Below are 18,994 nucleotides of genomic sequence, written 5' to 3'. Positions count from 1 at the left end.
TTGATATTGGTGGATTGTATGACAGAAGTTTGAGTAGAGTGGCCCTTTATGGTTGAAATGTTCTGAATTGGGAAGGTTGTCATTATTGGTTCATATGATTTGTTTCATTGTTTAAAGGAAAAATGTTCAGAACTATAAATGTAAAACACGCTCTAACAAGTGGTGCTGTATTATACAAGGGATATAATTCAATTATTATATAGTATAATTAATACAGTCAGGAAGGTGAATCAAATAACTTTTCCATGGTTCTAAAAATGTGTGCAAGGAGCCTATGATTAAAATACAGCCCAAAGGTAAACTTACCCTGCCACTGGCCAGATGCATTTTCTTTGAATGCAGGTTTCAATGTTGTTCAGTGAATGTGGGTTTCAAAGGTAGAGAAGTTTTAATGCTAAATCTGTTTTCATTGTAAGACTATTGCTTTGTTTAGGTTTAGTAAATGTCTATCAGTGTTTGTGCTATAAAATTTGAAATAAAAGTTGTAAATGAAATCCAAATATCTGTAATCATTGTAGAAGTAAAGCATAAAACAGTATGCACATTGAGAGATTTGAACAGTGTCTATGCAAATGGGGAGAAATAGCCAAGTAATGGGACACTGGAATGGCTGTGTGGGTGGGGGTGTGGCTGCATGGGCAGGGCTTGGGTTTGCACCCCCCTGCAAAAAATCCTGCGGACTCCCTTGGCACCATGCTAGATAGATGTCCACAGTAGAATATATATATAAGCAGACTGTACTGTATATGAATATGACAACTTTCTGTAATAACACCTTCAGTGCAGATATTGGTATGGAATTCGAGTTAAGATACAACTTATTATCCATTCATAAATTTTAGAATTAGGGCTGTATTGAAAAAGTTGGTGCACAGTTGAGTTTTGAGCAATAGGAAATGAATAGTATACTTTATTCACATTGTTATAAAATATTACAATGTTGATAGATGCATTTCAGAGTGAAAAGCAAAAAAAAAACTCTGTAGTGTTGCAATCACAAGAATCAATTCATTTAATATGCCATTTGTTTGAATTCCTAGAATAAAGAAAGAAGAGTTTTAAAAGCACTAGGAGTAAATTAAGCTGTAAATGTTGAAATGATGCTGATAGACATAGAAAAACATGGTTTTCGACAATTAGATGAATGTGGGTGGACATCCTCCTTCCTCATGCTACTGAAAAAAGATATCATGTAATACAAAGACTTCCTAGGTTTTGCAGAAGAAATTAATATATTTTGTAGCCATGAAAGGAAAAGTAACAACTGTAGTTGTAATGAATTCATTCTTTAAACATGACAGAGCTGTACTCCAGTGTTCAGTCCTTGGGCTACTCGTCTTTGCCATTTACTTCTCGGAAGTCAGAACTACTGTTAAGGGTTTATGGTTGACTAAACTTATGGATAACTGTAAACTTGGTGCTATCATAAACTCTCCATAAGACACCAAGATTCTCTAAGGGGCCATTTCCCAAATATTAAATCTTAAAATGCCGTAGCTAAAAACTTCTTGGGAATGCATGGCTAGGCTTCTAAGGATCATCATTGATGTAAGTACCCTATAAGACTGCTTCATTTACATTCATATTATTGATTAGTTCTCATATTCCATGACCATTTTAGACACAATGGTATCAGTACAATATCTCCATGTTCTGAGTTTTTGTGATACAGTATATAAGTATAAATAAGTTTGACCTTTAACAACAAGTAAATCCCTAGTAATTTTACATCCACAAAAGTTATTGTCAGTAACCGAGTATTGTCTATAGTGGTATAAAATATGAATCATGAGTGAAACGGAAGAAATGCAATTCTTACTATCTAATAATTCAATTGTTCTCTGGCATATTTTCTGTGATTTATAGACAATCTCTGCTCATTAGTACAGACTGATTTCTGAGGAGGTCACTGCATAAAGATATGTATAAGGCATTGAAAAACATTGCCAGTCTGAGTGAAAGCCCACATAGTTAAAGAGAGGTGAAGTGATACTCGGATAAACAGCTCTATGCTGCAATACAATAGGAGCAGTGATAAAGTAGGGTTGTATAAATTACATAACAGACTTCACAGTTAGGACACTCTAGCATGACTAAGTCAAAGTGCACTCATGGGCAAATGTACTGCATCATGTATTATTTTTGTAAACTTGAATCTAATGTATTCATATTTCTTTTTCAATTCTTAAGGAGCCCAGGTCATGACTGAAAAGGGACAATCTGATCAGTCCACCTACCTGGTTGATACACTGAAATATATAGATAGACAGACAGACAGACAGATAGATATATAGATAGATAGATAGATAGATAGATAGATAGATAGATAGATAGATAGATAGATAGATAAATGCATAACTGCATTTAGTGGTAATCCAGCAGAAGCAGGACAACATAACAGCTACTGCATAACTCTACATGGGTGTGTATAGCAATGTGCTAACACTGTCCATCATATAAATGAGGTGTAAGTGAGACAGATAGGAAAGTAGGAAGGGTGAGAAAAGCAAACAGAGTTTTTTTTATAAGATTTTCAAAAGAAAGGTAGATATGGAACATAGTTAGGGACAACTGTGAATGAACAAATAGAGAGAAAGATAGACAGAAAAGGACAGGTAGCAGGGGTACAGAGAGACAAGCACAGAATACAGACTCAGGGTGGTTTACACATAAGATAGTGGAGGGACACAAACATACAGAGGGTGAATAAGGGATGACAGTGAGGGTTAGACAATAAAAAAGAATGGGAAATTGTCATAAGGAGGGAAAACGCCAGGATGGGCATAGATTGAGGTCCTGGCATACTGGGATGCTAGTCCACCCCACATGTCAAAAATCTTCAGACATCCTTTACCTGTGTGATATAGCTGCTCCTCTGTTGGTCTGATGGGTGGAGATGCAGGTTGTGTGACTGCACTAGCCATGCAGGAAAGTGCATCACATTGCCAATGCATGCATCTAATTGCCAGTAAACTTTGGCATCAGTCAGCCTCTGGAACTAATTCTGGTAGACCAAGAGAGACCATTCCAGTCCATATTCAGAAGAGGAGCCCTCAGCCCCCTCCTAAAAAAGCAGACATGGAAGATCACCAGTGACCCACACCTGCAGCAGAGGGATGAGAGGCAGATACAGAGGCCACTGATGCACCAGTATGAAAGATATTGGCTATCACAGCCCAGGGTTACCATAGCTTCACCTCCTCCTATTCCACAACGTGACCTCCAGAAGGATGATGTAATGCAAAAAGTTGATTAAACCCATATGCAATAAATGCAGTCATAGTTATACAGTGGACTGGCAGATGTCATAGGTTCATAGGTAGGTACAAGGCTATCAGCCCTGGGGCCTATATAAGCCTAGCCAAAACAGTTCTCTGGCTTTCACCACCCAAGAAAGTTATTTTCCTGCACCCTTGTTTAGCAGAGCCACCGAAGTGATCCCCGGGGTGAATGTCCTATTTCCCATCCAATTGTCAAGATTTTTCTTAAAGAGGTCTAATGAGGAGCTTTGCTTGACATGAATGGTAGTCTGTTCCAGAGCATGGGAAGTCTCTGGGACAGGAATCTATCCCTCCAGCATGTTTTGTTTATTGTGGTGGCAAGGTTTAGGTCCCTGGAGCATGTGGCTTGGAGGGATTGGGGTTTCTTTAAGTGCAGCGTGTCCAACAGATCTGGGTTTGACATGGCTTTGTATGTTAGGCAGAGGTCACCTCTGATTAGGCAATAAGTGATGGAGTAGAGCTGGAGTTTTTTGAGATGGTCTGTGTATGGCATCTGTTTGAGGCTGGTAATCCTCTTAGTGAGGTATTTCTGTGGCCTTTCTAGTTGTTGTAGATGTCTTGTGAGGTACATGCCAAATGGGGCGTTGAACTCTATTAATGAGTCTGATGAGGGATGAGTAGAGGAACAATGACCTCTTTTTTTCTAGAGGTGAACCCCTTTGGGATGAGGTGTGCCATATAGAAGGATTTCCTGACTACTGTGGCGATGTGATTATCAAAGGAGAGACTGCTGTCCACCTGTGTCCTAAGGTCTCTTATCACAGTTTCAGTGTTTAGTAGGCTACTGCCTATGTGGTAGTTTATGAGCGCAGTGTTTTTCCCAAAGGGGATGAGAATGCAATTATTGGCATTGAGCTTGAGGCCATGACTATGACACCAATCATCAGTCTCAGTGAGGCACCTTTCTAGAATGTCCACATCATTAGGTGATTCTATTATGGCACCTAGTTTGCAGTCATCTGCGAACTTCATTAGCCAAAGACCTGCTATATTAGCCTGGACTTCTGAGAAGTAGATTATAAACAGGAGAGGGCCCAGGACTGAGCCCTGTGGAACTCCACTTGTCACTGGTCTGAAGTTGGATTTGGAGTTGGCTACTTTCACTGTGTGGGTTCTGTCAGTGAGCCAGATGGCCACCCATCTTGTGACATAGGGATTTATGCCCAGTCTAGTGAATTTATCTATGATTCCAGAGTGGGAGATGGTATCAAAAGCCTTGGTGAGGTAAAGATAGTCTGTCTGCACCACAATAACCTTGTCCACAACTCTGGTGACTGCTTCAAAGAAGTCAGTCAGGTGTAGGAGACATGACCTACCTTTTACAAACCCAAACTGAGTGGGGTCCAGAGTTTGGAGGTTGCCTATGTCCTTGTTTATAAGCTCCTGGATGATATGTTCCATGGCCTTGCAGACCAGGCTCATCAGGCTAATGGGGTGGTAGTTCATGGGATCCTTGGTGATGCCCCCTTTGTGGAGTGGGATAACCATTGCTGTGCACCATTCAGTAGGCACAAAGCCTGAAGTGAGGCTATGATTCAACATGGTACTTAGATGGGGTGCCAGTTCATTCTGTAGTTCATGCAGAATGCAGCCTGGGATGTTGTCAGGTCCCATGGATGCTGTGTTCTTGGCTTTGGAGAGTGCGGTCTTTACTTGTGCAGCCATGATTACAGGGGCTTTGCATTATTCCTGTATAGTGATGGGCCCTTTAGGGGGTAAGGGGGGTGAAGTTTGCACTGAACCTATCTGCCAGGATGTTGGCAATATCAGTTGGTTCTGTATATCTAGTGCCATTGTGCTGCAGCTCAGAGCAGATCTGAGTGTCGCCATTGAGATTCTTGACATAGCTGTAGAATGCTTTGTGGTTGTCTTTAGAATCAGTGGTGATTTTATTTTCATAACTAGCTTTGGAGGATTTTATGAAGGATCTCAGCTTCTTACTGAGGCTGACCTAGGAGTTCCTGCAATCAGGGGATTTTACTCTTTTTTTGCAACAGCTTCTTCCTTCTGTTGCATTTCAGCTTTGGAGATCTCTGTTATTTGGGCAGATTTTTATTGAGCACCTCCACGAATGTAGGTGTGTGTTTTGTGTTACTATGTGTGGGGTTTAGGTGGTGTAGGTTTTGATGGATTATGTGCTGAGTATGGTGTGGTGCAGGTGTTTACTTTCTCCACTTGACTGTCTAGTATAGTCTTGGCTGGAGAGAGCTTGGCTTCCAGTTTGGCTATATAAGTGCATCTCTCACAGGTTGTAGTGTTGGGTGGTAGGAGGAGAGGGTTGTCAGTGTACATAAGGCAATTGCTACATTGCCCCCAGATGCCCAGATTCATCAGGTGGACAGGGGAAAATATCGGGAGCTGACCCTTAGACATGCCTGGATAGGTGCTTATTAATTTAAGTACTAAAAACTGTTTTCCTCCTAACAAGTGAGGAAAGTTGAGTGCTGCAGTAATTTGTAAATTATTTAGTGCTTGCAATGAGTTTTGATCAAGTGCTGAGCACAAGGAAACAGCTTTGAGTGCTAAAACTAGAAAACAAGCTAGTTCTAAGGGAAAATTAGAAGAGCAGACTTAATGGCACCTAAAATAGTTTAACCCTAGTTAAAAGATGCTGCGTGATGCTCAAAACCACACAGACACTGTTTTTTTAAAGAGAAATATGAAAGGGATAGAAATAGCCCAAAATGGCCAATAAAACTACAGATTCTGAGCTGAAGCCACTCTTCCAGCAACAGATAGGCTGCTCAAAGCTTACCACTCTCACTGATGAACAGAGAAGCTTCCTTCTATCTTAGTAAGGTCTGGGCAATATAGAAACTACAAAACAGCCCAGAATTCAGCAAAATCTGAAAACCGGACTCTACTGGTTATAGAAAGGTGGGAAACGAATAGAGAGATAGGATTTTTTTGTTTTGTTTTTGTTTGTTTTTTCAAAAATTAAAACAGATACAGTAAAGCAAATACTTTTAAAGCTGAAAAATGGCTATCACACTTGAGTGTGTAGCCCTCAACAGTTCAACAGTTGAAAAATATTTAAAAACAATCAAAGTGAAAACAGTATCAGAATTCAAAAAACAGTTCAAATAAGTTGCAAAGTTAATGAAAAATGCTCGGAATAGTGCGGCTAGCAAAAATAAGCAATAAAAAGCAAAGCAGAGGTACTTAATTTTTATTTATTTTATTTTACATTTGTTAACCGGGGAAGTCCGACTGGACACAGGTCCATTTTCAGCTGAGGCTCTGGGAGAAAAGCTCCACATAACACTAAGAATGAATACATCCAAGAATACATATAGGCATACATAAGCAAGCATTAACATTTTCTAGGTAGTTGCTCCTCAAGTACACAGACAACCCTCTCCTCCTACCACCCAACACTACAACCTGTGAGAGATAAACTTATATAGCCAAATTGGAAGCAAAGCTCTCTTCACCCAAGACTGGACTAGACAGTCAAGAGGAGAAGGTAAACACTTGCACCACACCACACTCATCACATAGTCCCACAAAATCTACACCACCAAAACACACACATAGAAACACAAAACACACACCTACATTTGCGGAGGCTCTCAATAAAAACATGCCCGAGAATCAGGGACCTCCAAAGCAGAAATGCAAGCAAACTCCACCCCCCAACACAACTCAAATGACACACAGCCCACAAACTCAGTGTGCCACTCAACCACAGCCTATAAGGCATAACAACGTACTCAACACTCTAGTCATAGGTGACTCTATAGTCAGGTGCACTGATGTTCCACTCACCAGGCTAAACACTCTCTCAGGTCACTCCACAACAAGTACAAATATGACAATGTCATTGTCCATGCTGATGTGAATGACCTGAGACGTACCTCCCTGGACTACATGAAAAGAGACATGGAGGAGCTCTCCGATCTTGTAGCCCAGGCAGGTATGACCCTAGCCCTGAGTAGCATCCTGCCATCACCCAGAATGATACCACAGTACAAGGACAAAATGATTGACTTCAACAATTGGCTAAGCTTCTGGTGTCACTCTAAGTGGATCCAGTATTTGTGTGCCTGGGATGACATGATCGACAGACCACAATGCTTTGCCAGAGATGGCCTGCACCTGTTGCCCTTGGGATTCCGGATACTGGCTAAGGCTCTTGCCACCCCTATAGTGCCTTTTTTAGGCAAGGTTCAAATGACAAATTTACCACCGTAACAGGTACAAGCAAGCAAAATCTGAGGGTAATGCTACTCAATGCTAGAAGTCTAAACCTCAGAATGCACTCACTCGAGGCACTCCTTAAAATGGAGATCATCAACATCTGTGCAGTGACAGAGACCTGGTTCAAAGCTCCAGAGAGCACCCCTGCATTACCAGGCTATAATTCATACCAGACCTTTCGGCCACCTAATCAGGAACGAAGCACTAAAGGTGGAGGCGTGTCCATATTCATTAAGGATATCCACAGGCTAGTTGCACAGCATAATGCATCCGAAATGATCCAAATACAGCTAACTCTGGGAAAGACTGCAATCCAAATTGTAGCTTGCTACAGACCCACCACCATGCCCCAGGATTCCCACTCCTCATTTCTTGATACACCCTAATAATGGGCGATTTCAACTATCCCAACATTAACTGGAAAAACTACTCATGTACCAACTCTTTTGCTCAACGTTTTCTGGAATTCATAAATTCCAATGTCTTGGATCAACTTATTCACACCCCTACCAGGGGCAGCAATATCCTAGACCTGGTCATTACCAACATGGGCAACTGGTGTTCCACACTAGAGGTCAATTCCTCGTTGGTCAGATCTGACCACAAGCTAATCACCCTAGACATCCACATCTGCCCCCACCCCCAATTAGGGAAACCACAGTAAGAAACTTCTCCAAAGCCAACTTCACACTTCTTAAGACAAAAGTGGCAAACTTCATGACACCCATGCAGACGGACAATAGAGGTAAGACTGCTGAATCCTACACAAATGCACTTTATAAGCACTTACACGAGTGCATGGATCATGCTATCCCTAATAGAACCAAGATGCTATCCTCCAAAAAAAAGGAAGCCAATCTGGTGGTCCTCTGCCATAAACAAACTCTACAACAGAAGAAAGAAACTGTTGCAAAAAAGAGTAAAATCCCATGACTGCAGGAACTCCCTGGTCAACCTCAGTAAGAAGCTGAGATCCCTCATAAAATCCTCCAAAGCTAGTTACGAAAACAAAATTGCCACTGTCTCTAAAGACAATCACAAAGCATTCTATAGCTATGTCAAGAATCTCAATGGCAACACTCAGATCTGCTCTGAGTTACAGCACAATGACACTAAATATACAGACCCAACTGATATTGCCAACATCCTGGCAGATAGGTTCAGTGTTAACTTTACCCCCCTCTCAACCCCTAGAGGAACCATCTTTATACCGGAAGAATGCAAAGTTCCTGTAATCACGGCTGCACAGGTAAAAAACACACTCTCCAAAGCCAAGAGCACAGCATCCAGGACCTGACAATATCCCAGGCTGCATTCTACATGAACTACAAAATGAACTGGCACCCTACCTACATACCATGTTCAATCATAGCCTCACCTCAGGCTTTGTGCCCACTGAATGGCACACCACGACGGTTATCCCACTCCACAAAGGGGAGCCACGACGGACCCCGAGAACTACCGTCCCATTACCCTGATGAGCCTGGTCTGCAAGGCCATGGAACGTATCATCATGGAACTCATAAACAAAGACATTGGTAATCTCCAAACTCTGGACCCTACCCAGTTCGGATATGTAAAAGGCAGATCATGTCTCCTAAACCTGATTGACTTCTGTGAAGTAGTCACCAAAGCCATAGATGAGGGTAAGGTGGTTCACACAGCTTATCTAGATCTCGCCAAGGCTTTCGACACCATCCCCCACTCTGGAATTATAGATAAGCTCACTAAACTAGGTATAAATCCCTATGTCACAAGATGGGTTGCCAACTGGCTCATGGACAGAACCCACACTGTGAAAGTAGCAGACTCCAAATCCGACTTCAGACCAGTGACAAGTGGAGTACCACAGGGGTCAGTCCTGGGTCCTCTCCTGTTTGGTATCTACTTCTCTGAAGTACAGGCTAACACAGAAGGTCTTTGACTAACAAAGTTTGCAGATGACTGCAAATTAGGAGCCATAATCGAAACTCCTAACGATGTGGACATACTACAAAAGGGCCTCACTGAGACAGATGCTTGGTGTCAAAGCCATGGCCTGAAGCTCAATGCCAAAAAGTGCATTGTCATCCCCTTTGGTAAAAACTCTGTACCTATGAACTACCACATAGCTGGTAGTCTACTTAATGCCAAAAATGTGATAAGAGACCTTGGGACACAGGTGGACAGTAGTCTCTCCTTTGATTATCACATCACCACAGTGGTCAGGAAATCCTTCTACGTGGCTCACCTCATCACAAAAGGTTTCTCATCCAGAAAAAAAGAGGTCATTGTTCCCCTCTACTCATCACTCATTAGACCCAATATAGAGTACACTGCCCCTTTTGGTATGTACCTCACAAGACTTCTACAACAACTGGAAAGGCCACAAAAATACCTCACAAAGAGGATTACCAGTCTCCAACAGATGCCCTATGCAGACCGTCTCAAAAAACTACAGCTTTACTACATTGCATATCGCCTACTCAGGGGTGATCTCTGCCTAACATACAAAGCTATGTCAAACCCAGAGCTGTTGGACATGCTCCACTTAAAGAAATCCCATTCCTTCCGAGCTACACGCTCTAGGGACCTAAACCTTGTCACCACAATAAACAGAACATGCTGGAGGGATAGATTCCTGTCCCAGAGACTTCCCATACTCTGGAACAGACTACCTATCTATGTCAAACAAAGCTCCTCATTAGCACTCTTCAAGAAAAATGTTGATGATAAGATGGGAAATAGAAAATTCACCCCGGGGATCACTTCTGTGGCTCTGCTTGACAGGGGCACAGGAAAATAATTTTCTTGGGTGGCAAAAGCCAGGGTACATTTTTGGCTAGGCTTATATAGGCCCTAGGGCTAATAGCCTAGTACCTACCTATGAACCTACCTATGAACATAACACTAAGAGTGAATACATCCAAGAATAGAAATAGGCAAACATAAGCAAGCATTAACAATTTCTAGGTAGTTGCAATAGTGAATGATGCATGAAGAAAAGCTTGAGTTACTTTTTTTTTTTTTTTTTTACTAGAAGGTTGCTCTTTCTGTTCAGAGCTTTACATTAGTTAAACAGGTCCACTGGCACTGTAAAGGACTTATCATTGGAATAGTTGGATCATGATAGATTCCTAGCAACAGTATGGATTAACCCAGGGAGTAGCATGAGCAAAGCCAGTTATTTAAGTAATGGGTTTTGAGGAGTTTTTTAAATTGGAGATGGGAGGTGATAGAAGGTAACTGGATTGGGAGTGTGTTCCAGATGTTGGCAGTGGAGCAGGCAAAGAGAGATTTCCCAGCGTCATTTTTATGTTTGATTACACTGATTAGGTTTTGATTATTGGATCTCAAGACTCTAGTGGTGGTATAGTGATGAATTAAGTGCTGAAGGGCTGGGTTTTTTTTTGGAAGGTAGTAGAGCTTGTGAGCTATTAAGAGTTGGTTTAGTAGGGGTAGCTGAGGTAGCTCAAGCCAGTTTAATTGCTTGAGGGCAAGGCAGTGATGGGATCTACGAGTGGCATCTGTGGAAAACTTGGCAGTCTTATTGTAACATCCACTAAAAGTCTCCCTTTTCTCTCTCTGATGCTGTAGAACTCTGCAGGACACCCAGGCAGGGTCTTGCTGAGGTAATACAAGTTCAAAAACCGTGCAAACATGGGTTTTTAAACAGAAAGATGAAAGGGTTAGAAATAGCAAAAATGGCCAATATAACTACAGATTCTGAGCTGAAACCACTCCACCAGTGACAGATAGGCTGCTCAAAGCTCACCACTCTCACTGATAAACAGAGAAGCTTTGTTCTATCTTAGTAAGGTCTGGACAACACAGAAACTACAAAACAGCCCAGGATTCAGCAAAATCTGAAAACAGGACTCCACTGGTTATAGAAAGGTGGGAAATGAGTAGAGAGAGAATTGTTTTGTTTTGTTTTTTCAAAAATTAAAACGGATATAGTATAACAAACACTTTTAAAGCAGAAAAATGGCTATCACACTTGAGTTTGTAGCCCTCAACAGTTAAACCGTTGAAAAACACTTTAAAAACTATCAGTTAAAGTACAAACAGTATCAGAATTAAAAAAAACACAGTTCAAATAAGTTGCAAAGTTAATAAAAATGCTCGGAATACTGCGGCTAATGAAAATAAGCAATAAAAAGCAAAACAGAGGTACTTAATCCCCTCAAAGTCTCCCTTTTCTCTCTCTGCTGCTGTATAACTCTGCAGGACACCAAAGCAGGATCTTGCTGAGGTAATACAAGTGCAAAAACTGTGCAAACATGAGTTTTTAAACAGAAAGATGAAAGGTATAGAAATAGCCCAAAATGGCCAATAAAACTACAGATTCTGAGCTGAAACCACTCCTCTAGTGACAGATAGGCTGCTCAAAGCTCACCACTCTCATTGATGAACAGAGGCACTTCCTTCTATCTTAGTAAGGTCCGGGCAACACAGAAACTGCAAAACAGCCCTGAATTCAGCAAACTCTGAAAACTGGACACTACTGGTAATAGAAAGGTGGGAAACGAGTAGAGAGATATAGTTTTTTTTTCAATAATTAAAACAGATACAGTAAAGCAAACACTTTTAAAGCAGAAGAATGGCTATCGCACTTGAGTGTGTACCCCTCAACAGTTCAACAGTTGAAAAACACTCAAAAATGATCAGTTAAACCAGTTTTATAAACTTTAACATCACCACAGGAATAGTGGAGGAACCAGTTTCAGAACACAAGAGAAAACAGCAAACAATGTCAGGAAATATATAAAATAATTCAGTCAGGCAAAAATTAAGACAATGCAAAACTCTAAAAAGTGCCAAGAAATATACTTATCAGCAATATATTTCCAGATTGTTTAAGAATATGGTTGCCACCCATCCCGTTGTCAGCGGGACACTTACGGGTTGAGCTTTCTCATCTCGCTTCCTGCATTCACCAACAGTGGGACTTTAAAAGTCCCGTTTTCCCTTTTTCGCGCTCGCAAATTGCCGTTGGCATGGAAAAGCCGAAAATACTTCCGTTTTTTCCATGGCAATGCGGCTACGTCACCAACCTGGACCTGCAGTTAGAGGGATTCCCTGCTAGGTCCGGGTGGTGTAATTTAAACTGTAATTGGCTGCAGGGATTGGAGGGGGCGGGGATTTACCTTGAAGAACCCAATAAAGGTCGCAGCTGTAGAGCAGTTTGTTTTAGTGCTCTACAGCTGCAAAGGAAAAAAGATCTGATAATTATGCCAGCCAGCCAGCAAAGAAGCCAGCCTGAAAGGGAGCCTGCTAGCCAGCAAGGGAGCCTGCCAGCCAGCAAGGGAGCCTGCCAGCCAGCCCAGCCACTTGAGCAGACAGAACCAGTCATCCAACTAGCTATTCCAGCAGGAAGGAAGCAAGCTAGCCCCACAAAAACTGTGATAGTGGTAAGTACATAACATAGTATTTTGTGGCTTTAGTTATTTAAAATGGGAATATTGTGCTTTATTTAAGTTTTTAATGTTTAGAGGTAGATGGGATGTAGTATGCAGTATTTAAATCTATGCAGTGGTTATTTTGAGATTTTTGAGTAGTAGTTTAAAATGGGAATATATTGTGGTTTAATTTTTTAATGTTTAGAGGTAGATGGGGGTGCAGTACGCAGTATTTAAATCTGTGCAGTGGTTATTTTGAGATTTTTGAGTAGTAGTTTTTAAAGGTATAACACCTGTATGTATATGTAATTGTTACTGTTCTTGGGGGTATGATTTGGAAGCATTACTTTTAAAAGACTGAACTGTGTGTATAGAAGTTGTTTATTTCTGGTGGGGGGCAGTGAAATATAAATTTAGGCTGATGTATTTCTATTGCCATAGCTTTTTCTGGGTATTTTCTGTTTGCAGATAGAAAATGTTCGAGCATAGTTTGCACTTTTTTGTGTGGAAATGTGTGCAATTTAATGCTGTTTTCAGGAAGTTAGGATACACTGTTTGGATAATTTTTCCTGTTAGTTCTTGCAAGTCAATGTGTATGTGGTACAAGACTACCTTTTGAGGGGGAATGTTAACAGTTAATGTAGTGCATTTATTATTCTAGTAGGTACATGTTGCCAACTAGCTGAAGCTGTTTCAAGATTGTTTTCATTTATACTTGTAAATGTGTGCATCTAATTTTTTATGCATTTTTAATAAGGTTAAAATGTCCTGCTTTGCTTGTAATGTGAATATGGGTGTGCTGCTTTTACTTGGGCCTGTTTATTGCATCGCTGTGCTGGGTAAATTACTCTTAATTGCTATGTTTTGAGGTAAAAGGAGCCCATGGAGTCTGCTGCACATTGTAGTTTATTTTACTTCTCTTGCAAAAAGCATTTTTAAAAGTTAAAATGTTTACAGACTTTTTTCCTGTTTATTTGTTTTTGCGGATGCATGCTCAGAAGTTAATGCAGTGTATTTGAGATTGTGCTAAACCATGTCGTTGTTACAGGGTAGTTTGCTTTTATAAGTAGCAAAGTTTGTATTTTGTGTTTTAGTAATGTCGTCAATAAACTTACAATGATCTGTTTTCATTATAATCTGATTACGACCATTGCTGCTGTTGGGCATGTTCATTAATAGATCATTGCGCTGTGTAAATTAGTGCCATACATTTCTTTTAACTGCTGTTGTCAAAAGCTAAGTCAGGTCTATGGTATCCACTGTGCATTCTCATTCATTTTAGTGTTTTTTTGGTTCAGTGAATGTGGTTAACTTTTTTTTCTTGAGGGGTGGGGCGAGGTGGGCATGTTTGGTGGTAAAAATAATGAATTTCATTTTCTACAAACTGTGTTAATGTCAGTTTTCAATGGCCAAAATGCCCCCTACATTACCTCTTTTACTATTTGACCTTTTTCAAACTGTTTGTAATAACTCTTTTCTGCTCCATTCCTCGGTTCTTTCGCATGCCAATGTTTTTCAAGCCAGTTCTTTTGAGTGCCAATGTTTTTCAAGCCAGTTTTTTCAAGGGCCACTGTTTTTCAAGCCGTTTTTTTGAATGCCACTAAGCCATTTTTTTCGCATGCCAATGTTTTTCAAGCCAGTTCTTTCGCATGCCAATGTTTTTCAAGCCAGTTCTTTTGTGTGCCAATGTTTTTCGAGCCAGTTCTTTTGTGTGCCAATGTTTTTTGAGGCAGTTCTTTTGCGTGCCACTGTTTTTGAGCCAGTTCTTTCGCATGCCAATGTTTTTTAAGCCAGTTCTTTTGCATGCCAATGTTTTTCAAGCCAGTTCTTTTGCGTTCTACTGTTTTTCAAGCCAGTTCTTTTGCATGCCACTGTTTTTCAAGCCAGTTCTTTCGTGTGCCAATGTTTTTGAGCCAGTTCATTTGTGCTGTGCATCAGTATGTCACTGCACCCTACTAACACAGTTTTGGTAAATATGTTGCATATCAGGTAAGTACAGATTCAAACATGAAGAGAGCAGCAGTTTCATCACAGTCAACCAGCAGCAAGAGAATGTGCAAGTGGCAGGATGTTTGGAAAACAGAATTTGACTGAATCGAGAGATGCAGTGATGTCAAAGTGTTCTGCAGGTACTGCAAGAGAGAATTTCCAGTGACCCACGGTGGAAGAAACAATGTTGCACGACATGAGGCAACTGAACAACATAAGACTGCTATTCTTCAAGCTAAATCCATTCAACTGATGACAAAGTGGGCAAGGAACGCAAACCTTGAGGGACCAGAACTTAGGATCATTGAAGCAGAAGCCTCTGAGGTGCTCCATGCTGTTAAGCACAATATTTCCTATAACAGCTTGGACTGAGCAGTAAAGTCGGCCAGCCAGTTGTACAGTGACTCAGACACTGCAAAGAAAAGAACCAAGGCTGAAGCCATAGTTGAAAATGTTTTGGGACCGCACTCATTGGAATGCCTCCTGCGTGACCTTCAAAAACCAGGCACTTCATTTGCAATTTCATCAGATGCTTTCAACAAGAGGAACATAAAATTATTTCCACTTGTTGTGAGGTATTTTTCTAAAGAAGAAGGGGTGGTGAATGGCCTTTTGGACTTCTATGAAGACCCTGATGAATCTGCACAGGCTATTTCACAGCAAATTTCCAACATTATGGAAAGGCACTCCTTGCCCTGGAACAGCATTTCAGCTTATGGGGCTGATAATGCCAGTGTGAACTATGGGAAGAAATCTGGTGTGTATACCAGATTAAAGGAAAAGTGCCCATCACTCCAGAAGGCTAACTGTATTGCCCACATCATTCACAATGCAGCCAAAAAAGCTGCAGCACAACTACCGCAAGACATGGAAGTATTTGTAATGAAACTTTTCAGCCACTTCTGAGGTTCTGCCACAAGGACCAGAGACTTGAAAGACTTCTTTGAGTTTTGTGGCATGGAATTTGAGAGTCTGTTAAGGCGTGTGCCAACAAGGTGGCTGTCACTACTCCCAACCATTGAAAGAGTAGTGAAAAATCTCCCAGTGCTCCAGTCCTATTTCCTCTCCCAGGGAGAAGATGAGACCCCACGGCAGATATGGCAGTACTTTTCAGCTAATGAACATGGTGAGAATGAATTGCCTATGCTGCCCCAGTACTATTTGCACTTTCTCTGTGCTGTTCTTGTTGATTTTAATGAACACATAAGTACATTAGAAAAATCAGCACTTACTGCCATGGAAACTTTTTGTGTAATGGTCTCTCTGAAGCAAAAACTGCAGGCAAGAGCTGAAGGTGCTTTCTTTGGAGGGAAACTTAGGGCACTTATGAGCACATTAGATAGCACTTCTGCTAACAAACTGAAAAGAGACTGCATTGTGTTCTTGGAGACAGCAGTGAAATACCTGGAACAGTGGTTTGATTATACTGAAAGCAACTACTTGTTTACACTATCTAAATTATCTCTAAATGAGCCCTTTGCTTTCAGTGACTTACTTAATGTGACCACTGCCCTGAGTCTGCAGGATGTAGATGAAGATTATCTTTTTAGGGACAACTTGGCAATTAGGCCCTTTCTGGAACAGTTATGTAACACAAGCTTGACCCCAGGCGAGAAGTGGCTGAAGCTTTTCAAAGAAGGGCCTGAACTGACTACACTATATCCGGTAATTGCCAGGGTTTTATCTATACTGATCTCAAACGCATTTGCAGAAATAGTTTTTTCTTTGGTGAAAGGTAAATGACAGATGTGCAAAACCGATGTAGTGTGGACTTGTTAAAAGCCAAACTAATGATGACTGTAAATTACTGGAGGAAATGTTGTGACTTTTACTCAAATATTATTTCAAATCGGGCTCTTCTTCAAGCCATAAAATCAAATTCAAAATACACTTTTAAAAAAAGTGATTTAGTGCACTAGTGTGCAATATAAAGTACTAGGGTGCAGTTTGTAATTTTGTGTTCTTTGTTTAGCATTAATTTGCTAGTGTGCAGTATGTATAGGGTACAGTATGTTGTTTTGTGTTTTTTTTTGCTTTAGCTTTAATTGATAATAAAAAGTCTTAATTTTATACTGTATGTGGTATGTAGATTTTTTTAAGTTTTCTTTCTGAATAGTCATGGTTGGTTTATGATTTTTTTTAACTTTTTAAATAAACAAGTGTCTGTTTAATGAGTAGTGTGTTTTTTATTCCTTTAAAGTTTATTTACTGTTACAACTGAGTAATGTGTTTTTTGCAGTAATAGTTCACTTCATTTAAATGGTTTGAGTTTTCAGTATGCTGTAATGTCACAATGTTGTATCCATAACTGTAATACTGCATCTCATTTAATACCTCTGGTGATGTCATTGTGGGGGTGTGACCAGTGTCATATTGGCCACACCCCCATGCCATATTGGCCACACCCCCATGCCCCACTTTGGCCTTGTTAAAAGGTGGCAACCCTATTTAAGAAGCAATCCAGTCAGAACACAAGGAGATTCTGACAGTGTATACAAGAATTTAGAAATAGGGACTGTTTTTAAATCAGCAAGCCTTGAAACAATCAGATAACACAAAAGCTGTTAGACCAGTTTTATAAACTTTAACACCATCACAGGTATTGGGGGGGGACTGGTTTCAGAACAGATGAGAAAACAGCAAACAATGTAAGCAAATATATAAAATAATTCAGTCAGGCAATTAGCCCTAGCCATAGCCATAGCCACTCCACTACTGGTAGTAGTTCTCCTGTCTTCTGTGGCACCCAACCATACATACCTCTCAACTGTTCAGATTTTAGCAGAATTTCCAGATTTTTATCTCATATTTCTTGGTCTATTCTTCATAAAATTTGTGGTTTTCAAGCAAACCACTGAGGATCAAAGTCATTAAATAATGACAGATATTTGAATTTCAGCATTCATATCCTTTAGAAAGTGCATGCTAACACAACCTTTTATTTTAGTAACTTTTTAAGCTTATAAAAGCAATATTTAGAATGTGCTCCTATTTCTGGGCCTTTGCACTCCCCATTATTTTCAGCTTTGTCCAGATTACTTGCGTTAAGTGGTGGAGTGGTATGCGATCATATTTAATCTCCACTCCTATAGTACTAAAACAATGTATATACTGTTAAGTATACAACAGATAAGGTAGAAGACAATGTTACTGAAAACAATGCTTCTAGTACTCTTCAGGCTCCTTCTCCTCAACCTTTGCTTTCCACTGATAAAGCAGGTTGGGGTGGTTCTATTTCAGGTCACTGCACCTGTATCAGTACTGCTCAGCAGAGCAGGAGATGCCAGTGGGAGCACTCACCATTCCAGCAAGCTCAAACTAGGCATCCATCTTCTACAATGGGCAAGCAGTTACACAGCAGCCACTCACCGAAGTTCCTGTGCAGGAAGAACAGAAAAACCTTGCTCTCCTTGGCACAGCAAGCTAGAATCCTGCTCATGCTCAATCACTCACATCCACTCGAGGAAGAAAATGATAGCCTCTGCACATGGCTGCACATTTGTGAATCACAAAGCATGCAATGCTGTGCTAAGACATGGCAAGCACTGTTATGGCACTAGGGACATTCACATGGTATATGCATGAGCATAAAAGTCACATACTTAGTTTCATTGTGATATGCATGTTTAGAACCAACATGTCCGGATAATGCATTGCACATCAACAGTGATTCACAGACAGTAATGTTAACTGACTTCTTTAAAATACCTGCCACTCTAATGGGCTCTTTAGTACAATATAAATTGTCAGTCTCAATTTGCATAGCATCACCTAGAACCATACAACTATGAAATTGAGAAATTTATGTTAAGATTCTGTAAGCTTGAAGTTTCACAATATTAAGGAAGGACTTGTGCCTAGTAAAGTACCTTAGCAAGAACAACAGCAAACCCTATGATGGATGATAGCAACAATGAGTTACATGTCATGTTGTATCTGTAACTGAGTATCAATGACACTGACATGGCACTGTGCGATCTCCCTGTGGCTGGAGCTGCAAATCATGATTGACAACAAACTTACAATGGATGTACTGCAAAGGATATAGGGTTTCAGGGCTACTTTAGAGGCATGCCTGTAAAATATGCATGGGGAAGGAGCCTATGCATAGCATTAACTGCAGTGGATAACCCTGCTACATAG

The sequence above is a fragment of the Protopterus annectens genome, chromosome 2.part0 (genome assembly GCF_019279795.1).
Source record: "Protopterus annectens isolate FY-2018-M chromosome 2.part0, PAN1.0, whole genome shotgun sequence".
In the NCBI taxonomy this organism is placed as follows: domain Eukaryota; kingdom Metazoa; phylum Chordata; order Ceratodontiformes; family Protopteridae; genus Protopterus; species Protopterus annectens.
This window is presented reverse-complemented; position numbering follows the sequence as displayed.